The sequence below is a fragment of the Chelonia mydas genome, chromosome 3 (genome assembly GCF_015237465.2).
Source record: "Chelonia mydas isolate rCheMyd1 chromosome 3, rCheMyd1.pri.v2, whole genome shotgun sequence".
Classification (NCBI taxonomy): Eukaryota; Metazoa; Chordata; order Testudines; family Cheloniidae; genus Chelonia; species Chelonia mydas.
In genome coordinates, this window is record NC_057851.1 from 48,667,816 (window position 1) to 48,682,262 (window position 14,447).

Genomic DNA, 14,447 nt, shown 5'->3' on the forward strand with positions numbered 1-14,447 from the left:
AGGAGTTCACAGATGTGTAGATTGCAACACAGCTCTGCCGAACCCAGTGTCGTCTCTGGCCTGCTGAGTGATGGCACAGTGGGCCATGAACGCGTGCACCGAGGACCACATCATGGCTCGACAGGTGTACTGGATTGGGAAGTGAGCCAGGAAGGCCACCGAAGATGCCTGTGCTCTGGTCAAGTGGGCTCTGATGATCAGTGGTGGAAGGACTCCCGCCAACTCATAGCAGGTGTGAATGCAAGAGGTGATTCAGTTAGAAATCCTCTGGGTGGGCACCGGGATGCCCTTCATTCTATCAGCTGTAGAGTTGAAAAGCTGAGTCAACTTATGGAAAGGCTTTGTCCGATCTAGGTAGACAGCCAGGGCCCTTCTTACATCCAAAGCGTGAAGGTGCCTCTCTTCACCAGTCTCATGGTACTTGGCAAGAAGACGGTAAGGAAGTTGTCCTGGCTCATGTGGAAAGTAGACACCACCTTGGGAAGGAAGGCCGGGTGGAGCCAGAGCTGGACCTTGTCCTTATGGAAGACCGTGTATGGCAGTTCTGAGGTCAGGGATCGCAGCTCGGAGACTCACCTCACCGACGTCACCATCACCAGGAAAGCTACCTTCCATGATAGGTGAGATAGGGAGCACGAGGCCAAACGCTCAAAGGGAGGGCTCGTGAGCCTGACAGAACCAAGTTGAGATCCCACTGTGGACCAAACTTGTGGAAAAAGTCTCTCAGTACCTCTGAGGAACCTGACCATCATGTCATGGGAGAACAGTCGACCTCTGGATTGGTGGATGAAAGGAGGAAATTGCCGCCAGATTTACCTTGATAGAGGAGTGTGCCAGGCCCTGGTTCCTCAAATGAAGCAGGTAGTCTAAGATTGACTGCACCAAAGAATGTGAAAGGGAGATGCCCCGTTTGGCCATCCAGTGGGAGAACCTCATCCACTTTGCCAGGTAAGTCTGTCTCGTCGAGGGCTTTCTACTCTTGAGGAGGACCTTCTGGACCCCTTCCGAACAGGCCAGTTTCTCAGGGTTCAGCCATGCAACATCAACGCCATAAGGTGGAGGGATGAGAGATTTGGGTGCAAGAGTCGACCACGATCCTGTGACAGCAGGTCTGGTCAATTTGGCAGGGGCCATGGAGGGCTTGCTGCCAGGCTCGATAGTGTCCCAGACTAGTGCTGGTGAGGCCACACATGGGAGTGATCATGATAACCCACACCTTCTCTCTCTTGATTTTCACTAGGACCTTGCTGATGAGTGGAATCGGAGGGAATGCGTATATCAGGCTTCCTGCCCACGGAAGGCATTGGAAAGGGAGCCCTTGCCCAGACCCCATCTGGAACAAAACCTATGGCACCTCTTGTTCTGCCTGGTGGTGAACAAATCCCCTTGGGGAGTTCCCCACCTCTGGAAGATCGTGCCGGCTACCTCTGGTGGAGCGCTCACTCGTGGTGAGAGGAGAAGTCCCTACTTAGGTGATCTGCTAGCGTGTTCTTGGGACTGGAAGGTGACACTCTTCTAGATGGATTCTGTGGTCGATGCAGAAGTTGCAGAGAGGGCGCGCCTCTTGGCAGAGGGCCGAGGATCACACTTCCCCCTTGTCCGTTGATGTAGAACATTGAAGCTATGTTTTCCATCAAGACTCTGACCACTCTGCCCGACAGGTGAGGAAGGAAGGCTGCTCATGCTCTGTGCACCGCCCTGAGCTCTTTGACATTTATGTGTAATGTCGTTTCCTCTGGGGAGCACATACCCTGGGTCTGGAGAGTGCCGAGGCGTGCCCCACAGCCAAGGTCCAAGGCGTCTGAAACCAACTTGACTGAGTGAGGAGTGCTGACAAAGGGAACTCCTTCCAGGACTCTCCCGGGGTCGGTCCACCATCGCAGTGAGGTAAGTACCGTCGCGGGGATGGTAACAACCTTTTCCAGGTGATCCCTTGACTGGGAGTAGACCGTCGCCAGCCATTGCTGCAGGGGTTGCACCTGGAGCCTGGTGTGGCATACCATGTATGTGCACACTGCCATGTGACCTAGGAGGTGCAGGCAAACCTTGGCCATGGTCAGGGGAAACACGAAGGCTTCCGCGATGAGGTCCGTCAGTGCCATGAATCTCTCCAGCGGCAGGAATTCCCTGGTGCAGGTCCAATCGAGCACTGCTCCAATGAACCGGAATGAACATGGATTTTTTGTTTACCAACAGGCTGCGGTGACAGCAAGTGGCTAACAGCATTGCAACATCCCTTTGGACCGGGGACCTGGAGCTGCCTTTGACTAGCCAGTTGTTGAGGTACGGGTAGATCTGGACACCCTGATGTCTGAGGGAAGCAGCCACCCCTGACATGCACTTGGTAAATACCTGCAGTGCTGTCACTAGGCCAATTGGGAGGACCACAAACTGATAGTGGTTGGGACCTACCATAAACTGGAGGAAGTGTCTGTGTCCCTCGAAGATGGCGATGTGAAAGTACGCATCCTTCATATTGAGGTTGGTGTACCAGTCTCCTGGATCCAGGGAGGGGATGATGGAGGCCAGGGAGACCATGAGAAACTTCAGCTTCGCTAGGAAGTGGTTCAAGTTTTGCAGGTCCAGGATAGGTTGCAGACCGCGCTTGGCTTTTGGGATTAAAAAGTAATGGGAATAGAACCCCTTGTTCCTGTACTCTAAATTACTTTTGGCAGTAAGATTTTGTGAGAAAGTGTATCAGATCTCTAATGAGTTTTAGATCTTGGCAAGTTTCATTCTTAATAAACCAGTGCTGTTTGTTGTGTTTCTTGATTTTTTTTTTTCACTCAGCATTTTTTTCCATTTTGCTAGGGATAGAAGGCAGACATACAGGATACCAGTAGTCATTCAGTAGCAGTAAACAGCATATCTGAAAGCTTGATTTCCACCAGAGTCATGATTTTTTAAATAGGATGAGCCCCAATTGGGAGAACACCTCCAGAGACATTATTAATGCTTGCTGGGAAGTAAAAGAAATAATACATTTAGTGCCATGGAAAAATCATAAAGGCTCTGGTTTTGCCATGATTGCAACCATTATTGTTCCAGGTATCACTGAAGAGAAGTGCTACTTGATCAATCTTTATATAGGTGGCTATGGTCTATGTTTTACTGAAATCCCCATGCTGTTTTTCTGTGGGTCTGTATTAAATGAACCTCTATTACTCAGTGCTGAGCTGTTAGCAATTAATAGTTATGGACCAAATTCTCAGATCTTTACTAAGGCCTGGTCTACACTACACAGTTAGATTGCTGTAAAGCAGCTTACACTCACCTAATTATATCAGTGTACATACTACAGCCTTGCCCTAGGGTTGCCAGGTGTCCGGTTTTCGACTGGAATGCCCAGTCGAAAAGGGACCCTGGCAGCTTCGGTCAGCACCGCTGGCCGGGCCATTAAAATTCCACTCAGCGGTGCTGCAGGGCTAAGGCAGGCTAGTCCCTATCTGTCCTGGCACTGCCCTGCACCCTGGAAGTGGTCAGCAGGTCTGGCTCCTAGGCGGGGGGACCCCGGGGCTCTGTGCACTGACCCCGCCCCAACGGCTCCACACTCTGATTGGCCAGGAAGCACGGCCAATGGGAGCTGAGGGACCGGTTCCTGCAGGCGAGAACAGCACACAGAGCCTCCTGGCCCCTCTGTCCAGGAGCTGGACCTGTTGGCCACTTCTGGTGCACAGCATGATGCCAGGACAGGCAGGGAGCCTGTTGCACCACTGACTGGAAGCTGCCTGAGGTAAGCCCACACCCCAACCCTGAGCCCCAACCCCCTGCCCCCGCCCTGAGCCCCCTCCTGTACCCCAAACCCCACATCCCTGTCCCCAGCCCCCCCAGAGCCCATACCCCCCCTCCCGCACTCCAACATCCTGCCTCAACCCACAGTCCCCTCCTGCACACCAAATCCCTCAGCCCCACCTCCAGTCTGTAGTCTTCTCCTGCACCCCAAACCCCTCATCCCCAGCCCCATCCCAGAGCCCTCACCCCAACCCAGAGCCCCCTCCCGCACTCTGAACGCCTCATTTCTGGCCCCACACTGGAGCCCTAACCCCCGGTTAGAGCCCTCACCCCCTCCTGCACCCCAACACCCTGCCCCAGCCCAGTGAAAGTGAGTGAGGCTGGAAGAGAGCGAGCCACCGAGGGAGGGGGAATGAAATGAGCAGGGGCGGGGCCGCAGGGAAGGGCTGGGGCCACAGGGAAGGGGCTGGGCTAAGACGTTCAGTTTTGTGCGATTAGAAAGTTGGCAACCCTACCTTGCCCCACTGATGTAAGTGCCCAGCTACACCAACATTGTAACGCCACCTCCACAAGAGGTGTAGGGCTTATGTTGGTGTAGTTAGGGCGACAGAGTGTCTATGTAGACGCCAGAGCCGGCTCTAGGTGTTTTGCTGCCCCCAAGCAAAAGATTTGCCGCTCCGAGAGCACAACTCCCCAAGCAAAAAAAAGGGCGGCGGGAATGCCGCCCCTGGAATTGTGCCGCCCCAAGCACGTGCTTGCTTTGCTGGTGCCTAGAGCCGGTCCTGGTAGACACTGCCTTACCTACATCAGCTGTTGGCTCGATGCTAGAGCCATGAAATTGACAACAAAGCTGGGCAGCTGCAGTTCAGTTGCCCCTGGCTCCCCACTCTTATCTGGGCTGAGGCCTACCCTGCTTCCTTGGTTAGAGAGCTGAGAAGCCCGGGCAGCTGCTCCTGGTGGGGAACAGGGAGGTGAGAAGCCCAGGCAGCTGCCCCCTGCTCCTGGCGGGGGAACAGGGACCTCCATGAGGCCAGTCACCTCCATGAGATAAGTCATTTAATAGATTTTAATCCTAACTTAAGGTATATGGGTCAGCTGGGATAAATATGGTGCAGGGATATGTAAATTACACCTTCTGGCTCAGGGTCATTGATCCTGATGGGTCAGGTGATGGAATAATACTACCACCATCCTTCTGTGTGCATGTTAGCTGGTGACAGCTTTAATTCTCCTTGATGAGATCATTGAGAGAGGTGCTAGATCAACATGACTACATTTCTGCCGGTGCAGCTCCTCACCAATGGTCACCTAGGTATGAACGAGGTAATAACTGTTTTGCCTTTCACAAGCCTCCTGTTCACCACCAAGGAGTTAATGTATGGTATTAAACCACAACATGAATTTAGCCCAGCGACAGCACTTTATTCTACTTGGCACTATAAATTATACAGAGATTTTTTTTTTTTTTTTTTTTACAAGTGCGTGATTTTTCCACGTGTCCCCTCTGTGAATACTAAATGTACTGGGCTGGTGATGATAAATCTGAAAGTTTAGATGCTTTTTCTTTGTAGACAAAACTTAAAAGTGTGTTTTATCCTTAGAGAGAATGATTGCCATAGCAACCATGCAGAGGTATTTTTTGGCATGTTATCACCAGGTTTCAAAAATCTCCAGTGAATCACAGAGCTTGATTGGACCAGTGTCGCATGAATTACTAAGAGAAACAATACTTACTATGTCTCAAAATAGCAAGTAAATAAGTGCCTGCAGTTATATTTTTTTAAAAAAAATGATTGAAATGCATTGGAACAGCAATACAGTACTGCATTCCTCCAAGTCCAAAATAGTCTGCAGATTCAGCGCTTAGGAACAACTGTGCTATCAGATAAGCCCCCGCCCCCCATTTATATATATATATATATATATATATATATATATATATATATAGCACAGTATATGTCTAAAAAAAAGCATTTGTTAAACTAAAAATCATGGGCCATCTTCATCATAATCACACTAGGGATTAGTTTGGCCTAATATAATAATACAAGTAAGAAAATTTGGTGTGTGTTCTTTTAAATAATGCCTTTATTTTAATAAATCTAAGGATTTTAAAAGTCAAATTTTAATTTCACCAGTTAGTCTGTTCTCTCTTTTGAGTCACTCAACTTGGACAATAAAAACAGACTAGCTAGTTGACCTTTGGTTCCTAGCCATCTTTATCTTCAGGTTTTCATGCATTTTCTGTACAGCACAATTCTGTAATGTTTGGTTGCAACTGTAGGAGAATGATGAGCTAGCTTAGAACTGCATGTGAGCTGACAAACATGGCCAGTCCACCTTGTGATTACTGTCTATTTCATTTGTTTATCAGGGAATCCTTTTACTGGTTGGGGGAGTATTTGAGCATGTTAAGTCAGGTGTGCAGCAATGCAAAATACAGGTTGGCTGTCTTTTCCTCATGAGCAACACAGACAATCAGTGTTTGTAGCTGTGGAGAGTTAAGGGACTGTTACATAGATAAACAGTCTACTTGTTAGCTGAACTACTTTGATTTCCAAAATAGCATTATCCTTCCATAATGCTTCCTTGAAACCAAAGAAAACTATTTTAATTGAATTTGCAAAAGCACTTGATCAAGCCCTTTAAACACCTGTTATGGTAAATAGTAATCTTCCCATGTGCCCATTTATATTGTACAGTACATGAAAAAAATTAATATCATGTGTATGTTTATATGTGGATACGATCACCATGGCATCTGAGCATACTGACCATAACATACAGTCCAGTAATTTCCCTGTAAGGATAGCAAATTGCTGAACAAATCTGGATTAAAGTTTATATATGTTTTGTGATCTCTCTCTTTTTTTTTTTTAAAGCCATATACAATGGTTCTCCAATACTGCCATCTACAGCATCTTTTCACATATTACACCATTGTCACCCAAACAAAGTATCCGGCACAACAACCAGGTAACCTGCTAATATGTTACGAGAGTGCAGCTCCTCCGACTCTTTTAAGAATCTCCTAAACTGTGTCTAGATTATAGACTGTTTGGCTGTGTACCCAGAGGAATTCCAATGGATCAAGACCAATCCTATAGTTCAGCACTCCTATAGCTTTGTCAGAGAAGCATCATTGTGTCTTCACGCTGTTCCCACTCCTGGTTACTTTGGGCCAAGTAGCCTAAGTGGGTTAAATAACACTACTCATATGAGGAAGATGAACCAAATGTGCTCCATGCTAACCGAGAACAGGAGAGAGAAGAGGAATAAAAAGTGAAGAAGGAAAGGCTGTGTGTATAGGGCTTAGTATTGTTTAGGCTCAGGGTTCTAAAATGTGCACATTGGCTATGGAAGTTTTCTGTGTCTATATAGTTGAACTTCAGAGAGTCTTTCAGTGACCATGAAAGAAGGTAATGTTATGCTGTTTTATAAATAATGATGCGTGATAGAGCCACACATTCTTGACACAGACATTTTTAGATTATTTCTTTTTGCAGAGAAAGAGGCATCTTTGGGCCTGATCCTGCCCACTCTTCCTCACATGGGGAGTCATATGTGGGACTACTACTCACATAAGGAAGAGCTGACAAGATGGGTTCTTAGAGTTTGTCAGTCTAATTGCAAAGTGAATTAATTGGCAGAGAATAAACTGGAGGTGGGTGTTTCAAAAGTCTTAAGAACGACCATTCTGGGTCAGACCAATGGTCCATCTAGCTCAGTATCCTGTCTTCTCACAGTGGCCGGTGCCAGATGTTTCAGAGGGAATGAACAGAACAGGGCAATTTATCGGGTCATCTCTTCCCTGTTGTCCAGTCCCAGTGTCTAGCAGTTAGAGGTTTAGGGACACACAGGCATAGGGTTGTGTCCCAGACCACCTTGGCTAATAGCCACTGATGAATCTATCCTCCATTAATTTAGCTAATACTTTAAGGAATCCAATTGTAATTTTGGATTTCACAGCATCCCCTGGCAACAAGTTCCAAAGGTTGGCACTGTGTTGTGTGAAGAAGTACTTCCTTATGTTTTTTTAAAGCCTGCTATTAATTTCACTAGGTGACCACTTGTTCTTGTGTTATATGAAGGGGTAAATAACACTGTCTTACTCACTTTCTCCATATCAGTCATGATTGTATAGACTCGACCCTATCCCCCTGCCACTTGTCTTTTCTCAGCTGAACAATCCCACTCTTTTTAATCTCTTCTCCCACAGAAGCTGTTCCATACTCCTAATCATTGTTGTTGCCCTTCTCTGTACTTTTTCCAATTCTAATATATATATTTTGAGATCGGACAACCCGAACTGCACACAGTATTCAAACTGTGGGCATAGCATGGATTTATGTAGTGGCATTATGAGCTTTTTTGTCTTATCATCTCTCCCTTGCCTAAAGGTTCCTAACGTTGTTCGCTTTTTTGATATTGAGCAGATGTTTTCATAGAACTACCCACAATAATTCCAAGATCTCTTTCTTGAGTGGTGACAGCTAATTTAGACCCCATCATTTTGCATGGATAGTTGGGATTGTTTTCCAATGTGTATTTCTTTACATTTATCAGCATTGAATTTCGTGTGCCATTTTCTTGCCCAGTCTCCAAGTTTTATGAGATCCCTTTGTAACTCTTTGCAGTCTGCTTTGGATTTAACAATCTTAAGTAATTGTGCATCATCAGCAAACTTTCCCACCTCACTATTTACCCCTTTTCCAGATTGTTATGAATATATTGAACAGCACTGGTACCAGTAGATATCCTGGGAGGACCCCACTATTTACCTCTCTCCACTGTGAAAACTGAGCATTTATTCCTACCCTTTGTTTTCTTTCTTTTAACCAGTTACTGATCCATGAGAGGACCTTTCCTCTTATCCCATGGCTGCTTAAGAGCCATTGGTGAGGGAATTTCAGGAAAGTCCAGGTACATTGTATCTACTGGTTCACTCTAGTCTATGTGTTTGTTGACCCCCCCTCCAAGAATCTTGATATATTGGTGAGTCATGATTTCTGTTTACAAAAGCCATGTTGATTCTTCCTCAGCATATTGTGTTCATCTGTGTGTCTGATAATTCTGTTCTTCACTATAGTTTCAACCAGTTTTCCTGCTACTGAAGTTAGTCTTACTGGCCTGTAATTGCCAGGATTGAGTCTGGAGCCTTTTTTAAAAAAAATCATCATCACATTTGCAATATGGTACAGGCTGATTTAAGTGACAGGTTATATACCACAGTTAGTAGTTCTGCAATTTCATATTTCCATTCCTGCAAAACTCTTGGGTGAATACCATCGGATTCTGGTGTCTTATTACTGTTTCATTTATCAGTATGTTCCAAAACCACCTTTACTGACACCTCTATCTGGTACAGTTCCTCATATTTGACCCCTAAAATGAATTGCTTAGGTGTGGGAATCTCCCTCATCCTTTGCAGGGAAAACTCATGAAAACTCATTTAGCTTCTCAACAATGGCCTTGTCTTTCTTGAGTGCTCCTTTAGCACCTCAGTTGTCCACCAGCAGGCCTCCTGCTTTTGATGTACTTACAAAAACTAACAGCATTTTTTTTCTCTTTTTCTAGTTGCTCTTCAAATTCTTTTTTGCCCTGCCTAATTATACTTTACACTTGACTTGCCAGAGTTTATTTTCCTCAGTAGGATTTGACTTTTATTTTTTAAAGGATGTCTTTTTGTCCCTAACCACCTCTTTTACTGTTACAATGGAGGTTTATTGGTCCTCTTACAGGTTTTTTTTATTATTATTAGGGCTTGAGCCTCTATTATGGTGTTTTTAAAAAGTTTCCATGTAGCTTGCAGGCATTTCACTTTTGTGACTTTTCCTTTCAATTTCCATTTAACTAGCTTCTTCATTTTTGTATAATTCCCCTTTTTGAAGGTAAATGCTAATATGGTGGGTTTCTTTGGTTTTCCACCCGCTACAAGGATGTTAAATTTAATTACATTATGGTCATTATTACCAAGAAGTTCAGCTATATTCACCTCTTCACCCACATCATGTGCACCACTTAGAACTAAATCAAGAATTGCCTCTCCCCTTCCAGCTTCCAGGACTAGCTGCTCCAAGAAGCAGTCATTAATTGTGTCTAGAAGTTTTATCTCTGCATTCTGTCCTGAGATGATGTGTTCCCAGTCAATATGAGAATAGTTGAAATGCCCCATTATTACTGGGCTTTCTATTTTTCTAGCCTTGCTAATCTCTTTGAGCATCTCACGATCACCATCCTGGACAGGTGGTCAGTGGTATATTCCGACTGCTATACTCTTATTATTCAAACATGAAATTTCTATCCGTAGAGATTCTATAGCATAGTTTGGTTCATTTAAAGATTTTTACTATGTTTGACTCTATGCTTGCTTTTACATATAGTGCCACTCCCATACCCACTACCTACTCTGTCATTCCTATCTATTTTGTACCCTGATATTATTGATTATCATCATTGCACCAAATTTCTGTGATGCTTACTATATCAATATCCTCATTTAAATACCAGGCACTCAAGTCCACCACCCATCCTAGTATTTAGACTTACTGCATTTGTATATATGCATCTATAAAATTTGTTACTATTTAGATTTTGCCTTCATGTGATGTAACTGAACGGGACTCTTTCATTTTACTGTTTCTTTTCAGTTCCTACCTGTATTTTATCAACTTCTATCCTCTCCTCTTTACTAGGATATAGCATATTCTCTTTAATCAATGTATCTGTCCGAACCATGCGCCCCTCCGTCCTTAGTTTAAAAAACTCCTCTATGACCTTTTAAAATTTACGTATCAGCAATCTGGTTCCATTTTGGTTTAGGTAGAGCCCATCCTTCACACAGTTATGCAGCAGACTCCATTACGTTTCAGCTGAAGTACTGGGAATTGGAGTATTTTGTTTGTTTTGAATGCAATGGTATTGAAGTGACCAGCCTGAGTTTCTTATTATTCTGGGTTACAGTTTAAAGTTATTTTTCTCAAATTCTATATAGTTTAGTGCCGGCCATTTCCTTTATTTGCTAAGTTGTAGTTAAATGATAAAACCAAGACTTTATTAACATAAAATTCCCTTTTGGTGTTCTGTAAAACATCATTACTTTTATGAAGTTTGCTCAATTTCTTTTTTCACATTCTTAGTCCTCGAGGGTTTTGGTAACTGAGAACTGGTACAGTGCCAGCCCGTGACAATATTAGGTTGAATGCTTTTGCACTCCAGCAGCTGGGCTCAATTTCTTGTATTACTATTATAGCTGTGATCTTTAAAGCCATTGGATCAGAATGATCTGTTGACACTTGAGTCACCGTATCTAGTAAGTCCTAATGGTGATGTTAACATTAAGAAAAGATTCTAATGTTGCATGATTTGGTCCTTCCTATTTCATTATAGCAGCTCTGGTTTCTAAGCACCAAATAAATCATACTCCTTTAAATCACTTTATCATTGGATATGTAGGGCTTGATCCTGGTAAGTGCTGAGCACTCTCAGCTCCTATTAGCATTATTAAAAACTAAGGGTGTTACCATCACTGAGGACAATCTCAGTTTGTTCAAGCTTGTGAAAAGGGGGCTTGACTTAGTTTTTCCTCTTTTAAAAATATGTTTTAATTTGCTCCTTTACGCATTCTTCTAAGGGCTTTGCTCAGTATTTACACACAGTACTTATTCAGGCAATGAAGTCAGTGAGAGTTTGCCTATCTGAGTAATAAGAGCATTTTCCATGATCCTGCTTTCCCTGAGTTTATACAACTTCTGATTTAATTGTACAATAGTAAATCAGCTATGTCCTTACAACCTCAAGTTTTATCATTCTATTGTGCTGTGTCAGGTCCAAATTCCATTTGGGAAATTGTTTCACTCTTGGTAGTATTGCTGACTCATCTGTTGTACATGTAAATGTTCTGCAAAGCATTTTGAGAAGTTATGTGTTGATTTTAACACATTTTGCTCAGTTGCCTTATGCACACAATACATGGGTAACTATAGACATTTGATTCTTTCCACATCAAAACACGTATTAGTGCTTGTTAGATATGATATCTGTGTGTTTAATGACTTCAGTCAGGCTCAGTTAAACTATCTTTCACATTTGCGGTGCAAACTGTTTTCACAGATCGGGTAAAGCGCCCGCTGCAGCACACCTGCCAGCCTACTGTGAAAGATCTGAACCCTGAATCCCACCTCATCTTATCTTAACTGGGGCTATGTAGAGCTTAGGCACTGGCTTTGCCCCTCTCGGCATGCACTGTAGGTACAGACCTCGTGTCTGTTACTCCTCTTGGCAATGGGGACTCCCAAAGTCCAATTGCTTAGGCCTTGAAACCAGTGCTGTCTCCCCCTAGCCTCACCAGCAACTCTTTCATGTTGCCCAGAATCCCACCAAAGGTTCACTGTTTACCTCTCATGGGGTACATCATAAAAAGAGTCAACAGACATACAGATAGACTTTGCACAGGATTCTAAAACACCATTACTCTTTACTTGTTATCATGACAAATACACTGATCCATACAAAGTAATAAAGATACCAGTACACAACTCCCTCAGTTCCCACACTGGAGAATTTTCTGGGCACAGGCCAGAGTTCTCTAAGGAGTTCTGGATATTATCTCTCCCCTCTGCCCTCTGGCACATGACCTATCTCCATAACATCCAATCTCTGGTCTTTGCTCCCTCTGTTACCTTTTGTCTTATAACCACCAGCCTACTTTTACTTGAGACATACTGACCTGCCTTAGCAGGTGACCACAGACCCCTGCCTGATGATTTCATTGACAGGTGCCCTCTACTCTGGTAAACCAGTTCTCCTGGGTAAGGGCCTCTCTTCTGTCTCAAGGTCTTTCTTTCTGAATGGAGGACCATCAACATTTAATGACCCTTTATTGTTAGCTCTGGGCTACTACCGACTGGAGTTTCAGTCCAACGTGGAGATAGGAGGCTAACAGAGAAGGCCAACAAACCTCACATTCATAATGACGTTTGCAGCTTGATGAAGAAACAGAGTTCATAAACTCAAAATTCATAAATTGTACTTGGATGGATTGCCCAAATTATCAAAACTCTGTCACCATAAGCATAATTCTTTATGAGCCCATGCTTGTCCAGTAAGCTATCCTTGCTGACTTTGCCTGCCTTGCTCTCCTATGACCCATGTCACTGCCCTGTGTTTACTGGCCCTTGTTCACTGGCAATGTCCTGCTTGTTTTTATTGTTCTTCTGTACTGTTTTTTTGTTTTTTTTTTTGTATGCCTAATATATTTCCATTGCTCTTTTCCCTCATTCCCTCTTTCTTTCCTTTGGTGTTCATTAGTCTCCATCACTTTATCTCCCGTTGTTCTCTCTTTTTCCCCTCACCCAACACACACCATCATTCCAGGGAAGAGATATTCAATCTTGGTAAACAGCTGGTTTTTAGCAGTTTGCCATCCATTAAAAGTGAAAACTCTACTTTAAAAAATATCATAATTCACTACTCTGCCAGAGTAAGGTGAAATGCAGGTCAAAGGGTTTTGGCCAAGTATAGTAATTCCAGTTCAAACCAAAGCCGAAGAAAACCTTACTGTATAACAGATGCTTTCCTGTGTGCTTTCCAATTACAGGTTTAGGATTTATTAAGAGAATAACAAACTACGAGGAGCACAGTTTCTCTTGGGTGTTTTCTATGGCTCGGATGTGAGTACCTGCAGTACTGTACACTGAAAAACCTGTTTGAAGTCCTGGTACATTGGACTTATTACAGGCTAAATTATCTGCGTTGTGTGAAGCATATTTCCTATATTGTCTGCTGTCCTGAATCCAGATGGCATCATAATTATAAACCCCCAATGAGAAAGAAATTCAAAGCTTAGGAGCTAATACTAAGACCCCTGAAAGGCTGCAGCAGCAGAGTCAGTGCTTCAAGCAGTGTTCCTAGAGGGAATGAGGGATTTAGCGGTGACTTTTCAGAAAGTGGTTTCCCATTTGTGAGCAGAGTTTGAGCCTGCAAATTTGCACCTGAGTTGTGCAATTCAGTTTTGGACCCAAATCAGACTTCCAGATGGGAAGTGCAACTCACGTAGCGAGTGGTGTAGTCAGTTCTGTGCCCAGTTTGCTCTGTGGATTCAGCCAGGGAGGCCCGGCCCTCAGCAAGTACTGTAAAGAACAAACAAACAAAACCCTTCAAACGAGTCCTAAAGAGGGGCCTGAGGAAAAACAAGGCTGAAGACTTTTTTTTTTTTAAAGGGGGAGAAGGCAGCAGACAGATTCAAAGCCTTTCAATGAAAGGGACAATGAAATAGACATCTCCTCTGAGATTGGCAACTAATAACAGAATGTGCTCAAAAGGTTTGCCTATTTTAACATTACTCTAATCCTGAGGCCTAATCCAATGTCCATTGAAGTCCACAGGAATGTTTCCATCAATGTCAATGGGAAACATAGACTCAAACCCCAAGCGCACAGCACTCCTGGGGCTCTGAATGGGAATAAAGCCAGGTAGACCACATTGCTGCTTTCACAATGCCTAATGTTCACTCATTTTCTGACAAACTTACAAAGGGTGTGTGAATTTGGCCCAATAATTTTAAGGAACTGGAAAAATGAGGGAATTGAAAATAAGTGTCAGCACAGAGTCAGCAACCACTGGGTTAGAACCAATGGTTTTAAGAGGTTTTTTTTTAAACACAGGGCTGGGATGCCACTTAGTTTCATTTATGAAAGAAATGCTCTGACTTTGTG

At 44.0% G+C, this 14,447-nt stretch overlaps 1 protein-coding gene across 1 annotated transcript in view; it reads right to left on the bottom strand.

Annotated features, from left to right (window-relative positions):
• LOC122464965 (protein eyes shut homolog) overlaps positions 1-14,447 on the bottom strand; it is a 31,297-nt gene that overhangs the window by 16,075 nt on the left and 775 nt on the right. The window lies entirely within an intron of this gene.